Source organism: Lepidochelys kempii, chromosome 7, assembly GCF_965140265.1.
Source record: "Lepidochelys kempii isolate rLepKem1 chromosome 7, rLepKem1.hap2, whole genome shotgun sequence".
NCBI lineage: Eukaryota > Metazoa > Chordata > Testudines > Cheloniidae > Lepidochelys > Lepidochelys kempii.
Window position 1 is genome coordinate 342,221 of NC_133262.1, and position 18,418 is coordinate 360,638.

The window sequence follows — 18,418 nt, forward strand, 5'->3', positions numbered from 1 at the left end:
CATTTCCAGCACAAATCCAGGTTTTCTCACCCTCCACCCCCCCACACAAATTCACTCTCCTGCTGGTGATAGCCCATCCAAAGTGACAACTCTTTACACAATGTGCATGATAATCAAGTTGGGCTATTTCCTGCACAAAAACCTGGATTTGTGCAGGAAATAGCCCAACTTGATTATCATGCACATTGTGTAAAGAGTTGTCACTTTGGATGGGCTATCACCAGCAGGAGAGTGAATTTGTGTGGGGGGGTGGACGGTGAGAAAACCTGGATTTGTGCTGGAAATGGCCCACCTGATGATCACTTTAGATAAGCTATTACCAGCAGGACAGTGGGGTGGGAGGAGGTATTGTTTCATATTCTCTGTGTATATATAAAGTCTGCTGTAGTTTCCACGGTATGCATCCGATGAAGTGAGCTGTAGCTCACGAAAGCTCATGCTCAAATAAATTGGTTAGTCTCTAAGGTGCCACAAGTCCTCCTTTTCTTATCTAGCTAAGTGGAAGAGGTTCTCGATTTTGTCGTTGCAGAAGGGCACTCCTCTGTTACAGTCAGCAATTCCCTTCATCCTGGACTGTGTACTTCACCTAAAACAGCAAGGCCTGACAGTATTGTCAGTAAAGGTGCACCTGGCTGCTATTTTGGCTTTCCATCCCAGCTCAGCTGGACAGTCAGTATTCGCTAATTCCATGGTTGGCCGCTTCCTCAAAGGGCTAGATAGACTGTACCTTCAAGCAGTGTTCCCTCTAATTTTTTACATCCATGTGCGGAATGAATTTTGTTATGTGCACCAATATGGAGGTAATGTGTGACACATCACCTTCATATTGGGGCACATGACAAAATTCATGTGGTGGGGGTGGGGCCGAGGGGTTTGGAGTTTGGGATGGGGCTCAGGGCTGGGGTGGAGGGTTGGGGTGCAGGGGGGGGTGGGGCCTCGGGGCTGGGGGTGCAGGCTCTAGGGTGGGGCTGGGGATGAGGTGTTTGGGGTGTGGGAGGGTGTTCAGGGCTGGGGTAGAGGGTTGGGGCGGGGGGATGAAGGCTCTGGGATGTGGGCTGTGGGGTGGGACCAGGGATGAGGAGTGCGGGGTGGGACCAGGGATGAGGAGTTCAGGGTGTAGGCTGTCCCATGGCTGTGGTGGGGAAAGGACTCCCCCCAGCCCTCTCTCTCTCTCGCCGCAGCAGGTCAGGGCAGGGGGAGAGGCGCCTCTCCCTGGCTGTGGCAGGTCCACACTGGGGCCAGCAGGTCCATGCTGGGGGAGAGGCATCTCTCCCCTTCTGAGCCCTTGCATGGGGTTTAATAGGCAGCTGCACGGCCACGCAGCTTGGAGTGAACTTAGCCCTCAAGTAAGGCAGCCGATTCCCCCATGGCATCACAACCTTGTGCTCTTGAGGTTGATGGGTCCTCCCTTTGAGCCCCTAGGAATATGCTCTCTACTTTACCTTTCTTGGAAGGTGGCATTCCTAGTGGCTATGACGTCAGACAGGAGAATGTCTGAGCTCAAGGCCCTGAGATCCGATCCCACTTATATTGTGTTTTATAAAGACAAGGTGCAGTTGTGGCTGCACCCAGCTTTCCTCACAAAGATAATTTAGCAATTTCACGCAAATCAGGACATTTTTCTGCCAGTGTTCTTCCCTAAGCCACATCCTAATAACCAGGAACGGGTGCTCCATTCCCTGGATGTCAGACAAGTGTTAGCCTCTTATATTGAGCGAACAAAGCCATTTCAGAAATTGACACACCTCTTCATTGCGATTGCTGAGCTGATGAAGGGGCTCCCAGTGTCGTTCCAAAAGATCTCTTCGTGTATCACAGCTTGTATCAGGGCGTGGTAAAACCTAGCAAAGATACTGGCCCCAGCATTAACGGCGCATTCCACAAAAGTGAAAGCTTCATCTGCAGTATTTCTGGCGCAGGTTCCAATTCAAGACATCTGCAGGGAGGCAACATGGTTGTCTGTTCACACCTTTACGTTGCACTGCACCATCACACAGCAGGCTGGAGACAGTGCTGCATTTGGCAGAGTGCTGCTGCGGCCTGTGACTTGGTGAAGTCTGACCCCTCCTGGGGATTGCTTGGGATTCACCTACTTGGACGCGACATGAGCAATCACTTGAAGAAGAAAAACGGTTTTACCTGTTGTTCTTCGAGATGTTTTGCTCATGTTCATTCCAAGACCCACCCGTCTCCTCTCTGTCAGAGTATCCGGCAAGAAGGAACAGAAGAGGCGGCGGATCAGCAAGGACCTATATACATACACCTCCATGAAAGTGCAACTCCAGGGGACTCCACAGCCAACCCGATGGGTACCACTAAGGGAAAAACCTTCCGGCAACTGAGCATCCGGCAGGCACACATCTACTTGGAATGGACATGAGTGAGGCTACATTTTAGTCACATATATTTTTAGTAACAGGTCACGGGCAATAAACAAAAAGTCATGGCCCCGTGACCTGTCCATGGCTTTTGCTAAAAATACTTATGACTAAATCTTACCTTCTGGGAGTGGGGTGTTCCTGAAGACTGCTGTTGGGGTGGGCAGCAGCGTGGAGTGATGCTTCTGCTGGGGGGTGGCCTGGGGCCCCTGCTGCTGGTGGGGATGGCCCGGGGCCCCCTGCCGCTGCTGCTGGTGGGCGTGGGGCCCTGCTGCTGCTGCTCCCGCTCCAGGTAGGGGGTGGCCCGTGGCCCCCTGCTGCTGCTGCTGCTGCTGGAGGCCCTGGGGCCCTGCTGCTGCTCCCGCTCCAGATAGGGGGTGGCCTGGGGCCCTGCCGCCACCACCGCTAGTCCAGGCGAGGAGTGGCCCATGGTTCTGTTGCCACTCTGGGTGGGGAGCGGCCAGGATCACCACTGCTGGTCCCAGACCGCTGTTCCAGGGCAGCACCGGGGATAGGTGCCTGGGGCTGCCAGAGCAGCAGCTCATGCTGCTGGCCCCCAGGCTTCCGCAGCTGCTGGGGTGGTCCTGGGGTCAGCTGCACCAGTGCTGCAAAATTCACGGAGGTCATGGAAGTCGTGATCTCTGTGAATGATTCGCAGCCTTAGACATGAGTAACACATGTCAAAGAACAACAGTTAAAAAAGATAGGTAACCTTTTCTTTTTTTTTCATGAAATGTTATCGCTAAGAGTGATTACTTCATACAGTTTCTCACTTGTCTTATGTGTTGAAGCTGTACTGACTGGATGCCTCTGGGCTTCCAGCTTATGATAGAAGAAGCAGGTGTCCCTCGTGAACACATGCCATGGGACCCTAGTATAAGGCGAGTCTCACCCACAGCTGCTCTTCTTCCTAGCATATTCAACCTTTTTCCTGATGCTTGACGTACTTCCTCTCTAACCTTCCCAAATTCAGTTTAGGTGCACTTTTTATGTAGAGTGCCACCAAGCATTTTGTTAAACAGGTCCTCCATGCTGGTATTCTCCAAAGATTCAGCTGCTAATTGGTACTCTTCATCTTCCCATGGAGGCCTAAAAATGATCAAGACCAAAGTAAAAACTGATTTTGTAATCAATTACTTTGGAATTGTAATTAATTATGGTAAGGAATGTATATTCTATAACTACATGAATACCGTTCACGGACCAGGTGCTTGCTCTTGCCAAGGCTGTAAGTGTCAGCTGAACATTGTCAAATTCATAGCTGGCAACCAGAGCAACTCACCTTTCTTAGTATTATTCAAGCTAGGTGTTAGACTTGTAAAGATGTGTTTAATGTTTACACTCTGTAAACTGCTTGTAAGTTGCTGCATGCATTAATCTTACTTGTAATGTCTGTATCTGGTGCTGTAAGGTAGTATGCAAGTTTTGCTTTATACCAGTAAAAATGCCATCTCTGGACTTGTGAACCCAGGCAGAGGAGGAGTGGTTTCCCCCACCCATCCAGAGGAACTATGGGCCGTTGTGGAACATCATGAGACAAAGACTAGGTTAATGGCTCTTTCACACCCATGAAGGTGGTATGTGCAAGAAAGCTCCACCCATCAGCTTGAATTCTGGAAGAAGGAAATAAAAATAGCTGACAGGAAAATTCTTCATCTCTTTGCTGTTTGTACTCTGAGACGGCTGGAGTTAGGAAACAAAAGCAGAGATCCCGAGAGCCAACCTGGATTAACCCTAAAAGACATTCAGTGCTGACAGATTACTACAATGCTCACCTTTTGGAACGCTGGATTGTAACTCATGTATATACGTTGTCTGCTTTAACCTGTGAATAACTCTCATATTTCTTGTTCCTAGTTAATAAATCTTTAGTTAGTTTACTATAGGATTGGCTACAAGCGTTGTCTTTGGTGTGAGAACTGAAGTACAAATTGACCTGGGGTAAGTGACTGGTCTCTTGGGACTGGAAACAACCTGAATCTTTTGTGATCTTTGGTATATGGCAAACAACTGTTGCTAAATCCAGCTTGCCTGGGTGGCAAGATAGACTAGAGTGCCCAAAGGGACTATTTGTGACTCCATGATTAGACTGTTTATAGTGCTTCAGGAGTTCACATTTGTTCCTGGGTTAGTGAAGTCAAATTTTAGAGCATATAATGAGTTTGGCATGTCTTCCCTGCTTTTAGACAGTGTGCCCTGATATTGGACGTGAACCACTCTAGACAATGTGACAACCAGAGCCTAATCATAACTCTTTTGGCACAGTAAAGAAAGCTGATAAATATCACTGAACTGGTTCTTTTTTGTCAATGATTGTGTCATAAACATAGAGATAAAGGTAGCATAAAATCCCTCCTGGACAGCTGTACTGAATCACTTTACCTGTAAGGGGTTAAGAAGCTCAAATAATCTAGCTGGCACCTGACCAGAAGGACTAATGAGGAAAGAAGATACTTTCAAATCTGGGGCGGGGAGGTTTTGTTTGTGGCTCTCTTTGTTTGTTCCCTCTCTGGATGGAGAGAGAGACCAGGCAGGTACAACATCTCCTGAAAACATACCTGAAATGAACCATCTAAAATTACAAAAATTGTAAGTAAGGCAAGGAAATGCGTTAGTTATCTTTTGTTGTGGCTTGTGAATTTTCCCTATGCTAAAGAGGTAGTTTCATTCCTTTTTTTGTAACTGTGAAGCTGAGTCCAGAGGGGAGTCCTCTGTCTTTTAAATCTTTTTATTACCCTGTAAAGTTACCTTACATCCTGAGTTTGCAGGTGTGATTCTTTTACTTTTATTTTTTTTAATAAAGTTCTTCTTTTAAGAATCTGATTGATTTTAGTGCCCTAAAGATAAGGGTTTGGTCTGTACTCACATTCTAAGGCAATTAGTTGGTATATTATTCTCAAGCCTCCCCAAGAAAGGGGGTGAAGGGGCTTGGGGCTATTTTGGAGGGATAGAGATTCCAAGTGACCCTCCCCTGAATTTTTGTGTAAATCACTTGGTGGTGGCAGCAATACCATCCAAGGACAAGCAAAGGAATTTGTGCCTTGGGAAGTTTTTAACCTAAGCTAGTAGAAAATAAGCTTGGGGGTCTTTCATGGGGGTCCCCACATCTGTACCCCAGAGTTCAGAGTGGGGTGTGTGGAATCCTGACAGATGGTAAATCAACTTGAAGTACTCTTTCCATTTATAATAATTGTAACATTAAGAAAATTAATCAAGTATCATTTGTGAGCATTAACTATAACACAGTACTGTCAGTCAAAGGCCACAAATTAACTTTGTTAGGGCTGCACGTTTGACATGCCTGTGTTAAAGCGTAGTTAAAACAACTGATTTTAAAACATTTTCTCAACTGTCTGTCTCCATAATTGTTCTAAGTTTGTCATGTTTGGTATCATTGTGTTCATGTGAGAAAGGGCTTTTGAATGAGACCCCAACTTGATCCATTTCCAACAATGTTGTATTATCAAAATTTCTACCAACTGGAGGATCTGGAGCCAGGGAGGAAGGGGGACAGAGAGTCCCCCGCCACACTGCAAAGGGTGACACCACTGAAATTATGATTCTATAGATTTTTACAAAACAAGTGACACTTTCCTTACTTTTCTGTCATTAACTTGCCCACAGAATTACACATGTCCCCACACTATTAAGGGCTTTTAAGGGAGGCTCAGGCCATTGTACTGAAGTCTAATTAAATTCCCCTTTGTCTCTTGTCATCCTTGTAGATGCCTTATTTCTTTTGCTAGCTAACGTCTAAAGCCAGGAAATCCTGTTAACCACTGTTCCCTCTAAGCTGTGCACGTGTGTGTGCACACACAGATCCTAAGTCCCACGCACACAGTGAAACACTGCGTGCACAAAAATTTGCACAGAAGCACAACAGTTTGCACAGAAGAAATTTTTTGCGCACATGGCCTAACAAGAATTAGCACAGAAGAAATTTTTTGTGCACACGACCTGTCAAAAATTAGAGGGAACATTGCTGTTAACCTGAATCTACCCCACATGGAGGTCACAGGGTGTAATGGAGGGAGGTGGAGAATGTTAGAGCTAACGTACTTTCTCCTGAGTGTGCCCTATTTTCTCTTTGTTAGTGTAGGTGGATAGTGGTTATTGAGAGAGATTTCTTCAGGTGAAGGAGATGGGCTTCTACATCAGCTCCTTGTCCAGAGCTGTCTGTGGCTGGACTCCCAATCACCCCCAAGACATTATCAGGTGGCTCCAAGCTACAATTACAGATAGACAGATCTTCACTACGAGGCTAGCAGGGGCAACGTGCTCCAACAACTCCTAATGACCTCAGGTATGTAATTCTCCTAAAGCAGGGCAGGTGTGAGAGAGCCTTTCCTGGCTACTGGAGATATAGTGAATGCAAACATTCCCATGGGAACATAAGAGTTGCCAGACTGGATCAGAATGATGGTCCATCTAGTATAGTGTCCAGTCTATCAGTGACTGGTACTAGTTATTTAAGAGGAAAAGTGTCTCCTGTCTCTGCTCTTTAAAGGTTTAAGATTCAAATACCCCAGTTTATGCCAGCCTCTAGCCAGACCATCCTGGCCAGTTCTCTGTGCTACAGGCAGCTTCCCTGTGAGCTTGCTGATGATGTCCCTTTGGTTTTTAGACAGGGAGCTGGTTGACAGGAAGGATTACTATGGCAAGACTCCATGCTACTGGACTGCGTATAAAGGGCAGAAGCTTTCCATGGAGTTACTGCTACAACATGGAGCCAGCGTGAACACTTGCTGTATACATGGAGGAATGCCCCTTCATGCAGCCATTGGCCTCTTCCCAGACTGCACTCTGCTGCTGATACAGGGAAGGTGTTTTGAATCCACTGCCACCTAATCGCCATGTGATGTGGCTCCTGTTGCGATTCTCAGAATGTCTCTGAACTCAAATGTGGAAAATCTTCTAACTGGGCAGCACCTAAACCAGCCCAGTTCAAGGTCCCCATTGTGCAAAAGGGGCTACTAATAATAGGTGTCTCAGTTTTGAGATTTTCAATTTAAGAATATAGGGGCCTGATTTTTCTTAGGATGCTGAGCACCACAACTCCAAGTGAAGTCCAAGAGAGCTGCACCTGAAAATTGGGCCTTAGGTGTTTACAGTTAGACATCCAAAACTGCAAGTACACAAAATCAGCGCTCATTTTAGAAAATATGAGCCTAAGCTTTTGGCCCATCCTCCACCCTGGGCCACGTGTCTAATTTGTATCTTGGAGAACAGAGTTTCCAACCCTGCTAGGAAGCTATTTGTGATCAAAGAATGTTCAGCTTAAAATCCTTCCCCCTTTTGCAAGGGGCAGCCATTTATAATGTATTATGTGTTTGCAGCTACAGCTGCATGTGACAGTCCACATTTCAGCTGTGGCCTTGAACATCTGGATAGGGGGTCAGATCCAGGGCACCTCAGCAAGGAAAAGTGGGTCAAGTGAAGCATTCGTCCCCTCCCCCCATCCCTAGCAAAGAAATGTGGAGCCCTTCCTTGAAGTAAAAGTAACACCTACTAAATATAGTAAAGCTGGTCTCAAAGTGCTAATAGGAAGGGATTTATCACAGTAGAGCAGTGACACTCAGGCAGACATTTGGTAGCTGCAAGTGGCTCTTTAATATGTCTCCTTTAATGTGATTTAATTATTAACCAATCAGGATGCTTTCAATGAATTCTCACTTCTGTGGCTCTTTTGGGTAATGTTGATCACTAATTTGGCTCGTGACCCACTGGGGTCTGAGTATCACTGCATTAGAGACATCAGTATCCCGTGTGAATCCTCATTCTGTGCCAGATGCTTGTAATTCTGACTTGTCAGTGTCCCACTGAGATAGATGGGATGAGTCTCTTGTTTGCAGGGATGGGAAACAAATATTAAAGCAGTTGTTTTTATTTAAATAATGAAACAGAATGATGGGAAGCTTCCAAAAAGCTAATGAGAGACCAAGGCAGGTCCTGCTCAAGAAAGCCAATGCATTTTGGGATGTATATGTAGGGGCATTGCCAGCAGATCGAGGGACGTGATCGTTCCCCTCTATTCGACATTGGTGAGGCCTCATCTGGAGTACTGTGTCCAGTTTTGGGCCCCACACTACAAGAAGGATGTGGAAAAATTGGAAAACGTCCAGCGGAGGGCAACAAAAATTATTAGGGGACTGGAACACATGACTTATGAGGAGAGGCTGAGGGAACTGGGATTGTTTAGTCTGCGGAAGAGAAGAATGAGGGGGGATTTGATAGCTGTTTTCAACTACCTGAAAGGGGTTCCAAAGAGGATGGATCTAGACTGTTCTCAGTGGTAGCAGATGACAGAACAAGGAGTAATGGTCTCAAGTTGCAGTGGGGGAGGTTTAGGCTGGATATTAGGAAAAACTTTTCCACTAAGAGGGTGGTGAAACGCTGGAATGCGTTACCTAGGGAGGTGGTGGAATCTCCTTTCTTAGAAGTATTTAAGGTCAGGCTTGACAAAGCCCTGGCTGGGATGATTTAGTTGGGGATTGGTCCTGCTTTGAGCAGGGGGTTGGACTAGATGACCTCCTGAGATCCCTTCCAACCCTGAGATTCTATGATTCCTTCTATAATAACCCTTCTACAATAACTCATATGTCCCCTGAAGTTCTTCTGAGGCTGCCCTGTTTGGCCTGGGGACCCTCTACTGTGCAATCAGACACACAGAGTACGTGGCAAACTGGGATCATTACTAAAGTGAGTTGCAGAACTCTGATCTAGTTTGGGTTCTGTCCTGATGTCTGAATGTAGGAATTGCCACACTGGATTGGACCCAGGGTCCACCTGGTCCAATCTCCTGTCTCTGACAGTGGTCAGCGTCAAATGCTTCAGAGGAATGTGCAAGAATGCCAAAATAAGTAGTTGTTTTATAATCTGTTCCTATGAACGTCTCAGATCTACTGCCCAGGTTACACTGTGGGTGAGTAGCAGCAGCTCCCTGTGCATCTGAAGGGGATCTGATTATACAGGCAGCAGATGGGAAAGATACAAAACAGTTAGTGACTAGTGGAGCTGGGGCTGGGAGAAGGAAATAGAGCAACTCAAGGACTATTTTCACCTCTAGCAAGGAAACCCAAAGACCTTCCCTGCTACTAGGCCAGAGGTTCTCAAACTTTTGTGCTGGTGACCGCTCTTACACAGCAAGCATCTGAGTGTGACCCCCCCCTTATAAATTAAAAACACTTCTTTAATATTTAACATTGTTATAAATGCTGGAGCCGAAGCAGGGTTTGGGGGTGGAGGCTGACAGTTTGTGACCCCCATGTAATAACCTCGCAACCCCCTGAGTGGTCACGACCCCCAGTTTGAGAACCCCAGTTTTCTTCTGGTTTCAGAGGAGCAGCCATGTTAGTCTGTATTCGCAAAAAGAAAAGGAGTACTTGTGGCACCTTAGAGACTAACCAGTTTATTTGAGCATAAGCTTTCGTGAGCTACAGCTCACTCAGTCACTCATGGCTTGCTCACTTTTCTCCCTGCTCAGGCCTGTACTATATGCTATATGCATCTGAGGAAGTGAGCTGTAGCTCACGAAAGCTTATGCTCTAATAAATTGGTTAGTCTCTAAGGTGCCACAAGTACTCCTTTTCTTTTTGCGAATACAGACTAACACGGCTGTTACTCTGAAACATGCCTTTGTGTGTGATCTTTAGCACCACCATTAATTTCAGGACTTAGTGACCATTACAGAGCGGGCATGGGGGTGCCTGTATGTCTGGCTACCAGGCCTGATTATTGCAGCTTTTTGGTAATTCAGACATGTATGTAATTTTAAAATGGAGTTGTTTTCTCCCCTTCCCTCAGCATGGTGCTGATGTGAACCTTCAGGATAACTGGGGAGTGACTCCCATATACCTGGCAGCTTGCAGTGGGCAGATAGAGTGTATCCGGCTTCTGGTGCAGGCTGGCGCTGACATCACTTACAAGAACAAGGTATTTAAGTTTCAGGGAGACATTCACAAAGGCACATGAGATGCTCTAAACCTGGTCTGTAACTGCCCCACCCTGAGCTGGGCTCTTGTCCATTTTCACAACCTGAGCACAATTGGGTTTGGTTGGTACTCAGGGGGAGAGTACCATAGGAACACCTAACATGCCATGGGATGTGTCAGTAAGTCATCTCTGAAGTGATGCCCCAACATGGTTCTGGAGATGCCAGCTTCCATATGAGAACAAAAAGAAAGGTCCTGCCTGTCTTTTGTCATTAAAGGTTACATGGAGCTTTGGACAAGAGCTGGAGTGTTAGCCCCAGTGCCCACGTGAATTATTACATTCTGCCTCCCTAGATTTCCCCTGCAGTTTCAATTGGGTATGGGATTCTTCACTTCCTAATATAAACTGATTTGTACTGTTGCTTTATGCTGCTGGATTTTCCAGCTCCCACTTCTCATGGGTGTCTGTGAAGCTGTATAAATAGTTGTAAAGTGCCTTGAGATGGAAGGTGCTCTGAAAATGTAAAGAATTAAGAAACAAAGGAATGGCCATACTGGGTCAGACCAAAGATCCATCTAGCCCAGTATCCTGTCTTCCAACAGAGGGCAATGCCAGGTGCCCCAGAGGGAATGTACAGAACAGATAATCATCAAGTGATCCATCGCCTGTTGCCCATTCCCAGCCTTTGGCAAACAGAGGCTAGGGACATCATCCTTGCCCATCCTGTGAGATCCCTTTGTAGCTCTTTGCAGTCTGGTTTGGACTTAACTATCTTGAGTAGTTTTGTATCATCTGCAAATTTTGCCACTTCACTGTTTACCCCCTTTCCCGGATCATTTGTGAATATGTTGAATAGTACTGGGCTCAGTACAGACCCCTGGGGGACACCAATATTTACCTCTCTCCATTCCAAAAACTGACCATTTATTCCTACCCTTTGTTTCCTATCTTTTAGCCTGTTACCGATCCATGAGACGACCTTCCCTCTTATCCCATGACAGTTTACTTTGCTTATGAGCCTTTGGGTGAGGGACCTTGTCAAAGGCTTTCTGAAAATCTAAGTACACTATATTCACTGCGTCCTCCTTGTCCACATGCTTGTTGATCCTCTCAAAGAATTCTAGTAGACTGGTGAGGCATGATTTCCCTTTACAAAAACCATTTTGACTCTTCCCCAACAAATTATGTTAATCTATGTGTCTGACAATTCTGTTCTTTATTATAGTTTCAACCAGTTTGCCCGGTATTGAAGTCAGGCTTACTGGCCTGTAATTGCCGGTATCACCTCTGGAACCTTTTTTTAAAATTGGCGTCACTTTGCTATCCTCCACTTATTTGGTACAGAAGCTGTTTTAAATGATCGGTTACAAACCACAATTAGTAGTTCTGCAATTTCACAATTGAGTTCCTTTAGAACTCTTGGGTGAATACCATCTGGTATCTGGTGACTTACTACTGTTTAATTTATCAATTTGTTCCAAAACCACCTCTAATGATACCTCAATCTGGGACAGTTCCTCAGATTTGTCATCTAAAAAGAATGGCTCAGATTTGGGAATCTCCCTCACATCCTCAGCCATGAAGACCGATGCAAAGAATTCATTTATTTTCTCCGCAATGGCCTTATCGTCCTTGAGTACTCCTTTAGCATCTCGATCGTCCAGTGGCCCCACTGGTTGTTTAGCAGGCTTTCTGCTTCTGATGTAGTTAAAAAAATTTTTGCTATTATTTTTTGAGTCTTTGGCTAGCTGTTCTTCAAATTCTTTTTTGGCCTTCCTAATTATATTTTTACACTTCACTTGCCAGAGTTTATGCTCCTTTCTATTTTCCTCACTAGGATCTAACTTCCACTTTTTAAAAGATGCCTTTTTGCCTCTTACTCCTTCTTTTACTTTGTTGTTTAGCCATGGTGGCACTTTTTTGATTCTCCTGCTATGTTTTTAAATTTGGGATATACATTTAAGTTGAACCTCTATTATGGTGTCTTTAAAAAGTTTCCATGCAGCTTGCAAGGATTTCACTTTTGGCACTCTACCTTTTAATTTCTGTTTAACTAACTTCCTCATTTTTATATAGTTCCCTTTTCTGAAATTAAATGCTACAGTGTTGGGCTGCTGTGGTGTTTTCCTCACCACATGGATGTTAAATTTAATTACATTATGGGCACTATTACCAAGCAGTCCAGCTATATTCACCTCTTGGACCAGATCATGTGCTCCCCTTAGGACCAAACCAAGAATTGTTAAATCGTTCCATCATCTGACCCTGCTACAGCACCTTCCATCCCAAAGGGCTTCACGTACCTTGTTACAATGACATAATTCATTTGAAGAATCACATTTCTCTCTGAAAAATATTATACCTACTATTGTTACAAATATTCTCCCAGTAAGTTTGTTCTAACAGAAAGTTGTTAGAGAAAAATTTCTCTCTCTTTTTTCCAGGGTGTTCCTTTTGTGTTTTAGTGTGAATTCATGCTGAAATTCACAAAGTTCAGCGGTCCCAGCAACTCCCCTCACATGTGCAGTCATCCCCCACCCCTCTTCTTATGGGTGTGGGACGTCGCAGCAGCTCCTCTTGGACATGCAGTTGTCCCCAACCCCCTCCCTCTCGGCATGGTCCGAGCCTCCCTCCCTCATCCTTAGGTTGCTGGTTCATCTCTGGCTCAAAGGAGTGGGCTTTGGATGATTTAGTTGGGGATTGGCCCTGCTTTGAGCAGGGGGTTGGACTAGATGACTTCCTGAGGTCCCTTCCAACCCTGATATTCTATGGGACATCCCAGCGACTCCCCTCACATGCACAGTTAGGTTGACCAGATGTCCCTTTATTTGGGGCTTTTTCTTATATAGACACCTATTACCCCGCACCTCTGTCCCGATTTTTCACACTTGCTGTCTGGTCACCGTATGCACAGTCGTCTTCTGCCCCCAGTGACTCCCTTCACCCCACCTCACACCCTTTCCCAGCATGCTGTGCTTAGGCTTTAACCCCCTCCCTGCTAATCAAAGCAGGTGGGCTGAGACCCTTCTGCTTGAGTATTTATTCACTCTAAACGCTGACTTTGCTTGCTCAACCTCAACCACATGTGGCCTTTCACAGCACCAGCCCTTAATATTATCCCCTGGCTTTCCTCACCCCTCAGCTCCACCCCACCTTCTCTACCTCAGCCGTGCTCCCCAAGCACCTGCCCTCACCCTCTAGCCCCACTCTCCTCCCTCAGTTTGTTTATCAGATGATGTTCATCCAGAAAAAAGCCTGACCCCAGCTGCTTTCTTCCTATTTCAGAAGACAGGAGCCTCCCCTAAGCGTCTGGTCTCACAAACTGCACTGATAGAATCATAGAATATCAGGGTTGGAAGGGACCCCAGAAGGTCATCTAGTCCAACCCCCTGCTCGAAGCAGGACCAATTCCCAGTTAAATCATCCCAGCCAGGGCTTTGTCAAGCCTGACCTTAAAAACCTCTAAGGAAGGAGATTCTACCACCTCCCTAGGTAACGCATTCCAGTGTTTCACCACCCTCTTAGTGAAAAAGTTTTTCCTAATATCCAATCTAAACCTCCCCCACTGCAACTTGAGACCATTACTCCTCGTTCTGTCATCTGCTACCATTGAGAACAGTTTAGAGCCATCCTCTTTGGAACCCCCTTTCAGGTAGTTGAAAGCAGCTATCAAATCCCCCCTCATTCTTCTCTTCTGCAGGCTAAACAATCCCAGCTCCCTCAGCCTCTCCTCATAACTCATGTGTTCCAGACCCCTAATCATTTTTGTTGCCCTTCGCTGGACTCTCTCCAATTTATCCACATCCTTCTTGAAGTGTGGGGCCCAAAACTGGACACAGTACTCCAGATGAGGCCTCACCAATGTCGAATAGAGGGGAATGATCACGTCCCTCGATCTGCTCGCTATGCCCCTACTTATACATCCCAAAATGCCATTGGCCTTCTTGGCAACAAGGGCACACTGCTGACTCATATCCAGTTTCTCGTCCACTGTCACCCCTAGGTCCTTTTCCGCAGAACTGCTGCCTAGCCATTCGGTCCCTAGTCTGTAGCTGTGCATTGGGTTCTTCCGTCCTAAGTGCAGGACCCTGCACTTATCCTTATTGAACCTCATCAGATTTCTTTTGGCCCAATCCTCCAATTTGTCTAGGTCCTGATATCCTGGATTGAATCCTGCTGCCAGCAGCCACGCTCCCTGAAACACCTCAGCTGCCTGCATATCCGAACCGCCCTTGGGCATCAGAGGCTTGAAGCCATTGGGGGATTTGACCTCCCACCCCCACTGAAGTGCTATCTTATGTATGAGGACCTTGTTCTGCAAGAGGGCCTGTAGCGGTGAAAAGTCTGGCCAGTCTATACCTGTACCCTCAAAGACAAAGTGACAGTGGGAAGAGGAGCTGACATTGTTTCATCTTTTCAGTCTTCAGCTCCTCAAAGCCACAAGAGATATGGATTTTGTGTTGTCATCTTACCTTTCTGTAGCCTAATCTGAGCCCCATTCTGGAATGTGTCAGAGGCTGCTGTCTGTGGAGACTGTTGGTGACTCTCACTCTGTAACATGCCTGTAGCTCCAGGGTGCATTCTGAGGAGAGCAAAGCTCTGTCTCCTGCCTTGAAGAGCTTGCTAGGTAACATGCTACAGCAGGAATCAGAGAGCTGGTCTTGGCCAGGAGGAGAGAAGGGACGAAGAGGTTCCTCTCCCTCTGTTTCTTGTTCAGGTATGAGTTTGACAAGTGTTACAGGAACAAAAATGTGCATACAGGCACCCATCTGCAGTCAGACCTTTTACTGTTGGAATACTGTCTGGCCCCAAAGGAAGGCCCTGGGGAGTTGCTGTGATTCTCCATTCCATCTGCTTGCCCAGGTACTATAGTATCAGAGCACCGGTGATTCAAGGCAGGGAGGAAGGTGGACACTGACCCATTGCCATACCCTACTGTTCTGCAGCAGCTATTTTTGGATTTTTGGATATATTTATGGATCTATTTTTACATGTCCCTTTGACTCATGTCCCTCACTTCACTGCCACCACATTCTCACCTCCTGTCACCTGCTGCACCTCCATTAGTTTCTGCCCCTTGTCCTCACTCCCCTCCCACATTACTTGCTTACTTGAGTCAGGCATCTTGCTTTCTATGAAGTGTGCGTAGAGGAAAGAAGAATCAATTCCAGTCCACTCTCCATAAGGCCAGATTTTCAGCTCCCATGGAAAACAATGGTGACCCTCTGTCCCTGCTCCATAGAGGAGAATCGGAGCTTCTGGGTGGGGAGCCCTTTTGGAAGTGTAGCCCATAGCGTGCCATTAACTGTTGGGTTCACTGGGTCTGATTTCCCTGTATTAAAGGCTGCCTCAGATCCCCGGGGAAGAGCCTGGACCAAGTGCCAGCAATTAGAGTTGCACAACTAGGACATGTGATCTGAGTCTTCACAGCCTGTCTTGGCCAAGAGGGGGCTCCACAGCTTTTCCTGGCCACAGAGCTGGGTCGGGGGCAGAGCCAGACTTTTATTTAAATACTATGAAATTATTGCAACTAGTTGATAATAAACAGTGCCCTTGAGCCCAGCTAGTGTTGACAGGAGGTGGGGGCTGTTAGGGGTGTGGCTGGCTGGTGCAGAAAGCCATGGCGTGTGACTGTCCTCATTCAAACTAAAATACAGGCAAAGGCTGCCTGAGTGTTTAAGAAAGCACAAGCCACAAGGTGGGGGAGCTCTGCCCCCTGCCTCAGTGACTTTCCTCATCTCAGTCATATGGTGGGGGGCTCTCTATCACAACTGCAGGCCTGTCTGTGTGCCCCTTGTGTGTGTAGCCAACCCAGGATGTTTGGCTCTTTGGCAAGGCCTAGCTCCAAATTAGGAATGAGGATTTCTCTAGGGGGGTTGGAATGAGCCCGTCCCAATAGGGATTTTCCGCACTGTCCCGCCTGTCTGCATTGGCAGTTATTCTTAATACTGGAGGAAGAAGGGTTAGAGGTCAGGGAACAGCAGCTTGGGAGGGGAGGGGGGAGAAAGACCTACTCTCTTTAAATCACAGCCTGACTTCCCTAGCCCCTCCCCATGCAATGTTGTGGCTTAGCTGGAAGATCTAATTTTAGGAGGTGATAACCCCTCCCCAGTGACTTCCCTAACAGACAGTAAGTCAGCTTGTGCAGCATTAGCAAGACATATTTAGGAATAAGATCCAGGTAGGGGTCCCTGGAAGAGGGAAGGACCCAAAGAATGTCTAGCTTTACTGAAAGGAGGCAGTGCACAATGAGGGAGGAAGGTGTATGATGTCATTTTAATACCCTTGTTTTCAATTATTCCCATTGCAAATACTAGCTGCTAGAGGACCTGGGGGAATAGGTAGGGTATCAAGGGTTGTGGGTCTCCAAGGACTCAGAGCTGGGCCCTCTATAATGTGATTATGCAACTGTATAAAGGGCCCCACAATTTCTTTCTGCCAAGATGGTGTATAAAACCAAATCCATTTTCCAGCCCTAGAGTTCAGAGTGGTGAAGGAACCTTGACAACTCCAAGATCTCTTTCTTGAGTGAAAAGAAAAGGAGTACATCCGATGAAATGAGCTGTAGCTCACGAAAGCTTATGCTCAAATAAATTGGTTAGTCTCTAATGTGCCACAAGTCCTCCTTTTCTTTTTGCGAATACAGACTAACACGGCTGCTACTCTGAAACCTGTCATTATGCAAGGCACTGAATTTAACCGTATGGAGTGGAAATCTATCAACCTCATGAAAAAACTCATACAGGGTGTATGGTAACACCCATTGTTTCATGTTCTCTGTGTATATAAATCTCCCCACTGTGTTTTCCACTGAATGCAACCAATGAAGTGAGCTGTAGCTCACGAAAGCTTACGCTCAAATAAATTTGTTAGTCTCTAAGGTGCCACAAGTCCTCCTTTTCTCTTTGCACATACACAAAGTATTCTAGTAATACAATACTTAATACAATGAAATATGTGTGGTCTCTGTATACACCTATGAGTACATTCACAGTTAAAAGCAATTACTTAACAGTCACGTTAATATTTATCATTAGACATTTAACTGTTAACGCTTAACTAACTTAACATACTAACATTTAACATCCAGTAAGCACTGGCCAGGCAGTTATCAGATGGATAGTAGGGGAAGATCTCACTCAAACCACAGGCAGTTGGCTTTATTTACAGTGAAACCCATACACTCTTGGACAGTAAATAGAAAGAAGATTAGGCTTACACAGACACCACAATTCCCTCTGATCGTCTAAGACAGTGGTTCTCAATTTTTTTTTCCCACGGACCACTTGAAAATTGCTAAGGGTCTCAGGGGACCACTTAATGATCTTCCCAAGTGTTGTTTGTACCGTTCGTTAACTATTGTAAACCACTTTGGATAAAAGCGCTATAAAAAACAAACTTAATAATGTGCTTTTACTTGTAGAACAAAAAAAGTTTAACACTCATATTTTAATATCAGTTGTCCTACCTTTCTAGTGCGATGGATGTGTCCTCTCTCCCCTGCCATAGCAGCCCCCGAGCTGGGGCTGGAAAGGAGGGGTGTCTCCCTCTCTCCTCTGCCCCAGCAGCACCCGAGCTGGGGCTGGGAAGGTCTCTCACTGGCAGCCGCAGCCCTGGAGCAGAGGAAAGTTGCTTCTTTCTCTGGCTGCCGCAGCCCTGCACATCCCAAATTCCCCCCACTCCCTCTTCTAATCCCACTGCCCCCTCCCACCTACACTCTATTCCCCCAAGGCCACCACTTCACCTTACGTGTGCATCTTCTCCAGGGTCCAGGCACTTAATTAGTGGAGCCCGGCCTGCACGGCTCCACTAATTAGGTGGTTGGCCCTTCATTTTCTCGTGTGCAGCCGGCCAGGCATGCACCTTAGAGGGAATTATCCACAGACCACCTGAATGGAGCTTGTACCACAGTTTGAGAACCTATGGTCTAAGAGGTCCTTCTGTTCTGTCAAATTTCAGAGTAGCAGCCGTGTTAGTTTGTATCCGCAAAAAGAACAGGAGTACTTGTGATACTTCAGAGACTAACATTTATTAGAGAAGCTTTTGTGGATGCACAGAATGGATGCATAGAATCCATTGGATGCATAGAATGGAACATATAGTAAGAA

General features: G+C 46.2%; 1 protein-coding gene across 7 annotated transcripts in view; it reads left to right on the forward strand.

Moving 5' to 3' along the window:
- Positions 1 to 5,769: 5,769 nt before the first annotated feature.
- The window catches only part of LOC140913990 (SRSF protein kinase 3-like), a 61,561-nt gene continuing 48,912 nt past the window's right edge, over positions 5,770 to 18,418 (forward strand). For 4 of the 7 annotated variants that reach the window (XM_073350776.1, XM_073350771.1, XM_073350772.1 and 1 more), the window contains exons 1-3: positions 5,774 to 6,681; positions 7,003 to 9,077; positions 10,182 to 10,310. The gene's annotated coding sequence lies outside the window, so the exon portion shown is untranslated. Of the gene's footprint in view, positions 6,682 to 7,002; positions 9,078 to 10,181; positions 10,311 to 11,265; positions 11,336 to 18,418 lie in introns of those variants that run through there. The other 3 variants (XM_073350774.1, XM_073350777.1, XM_073350775.1) reach the window with 3 other exon arrangements.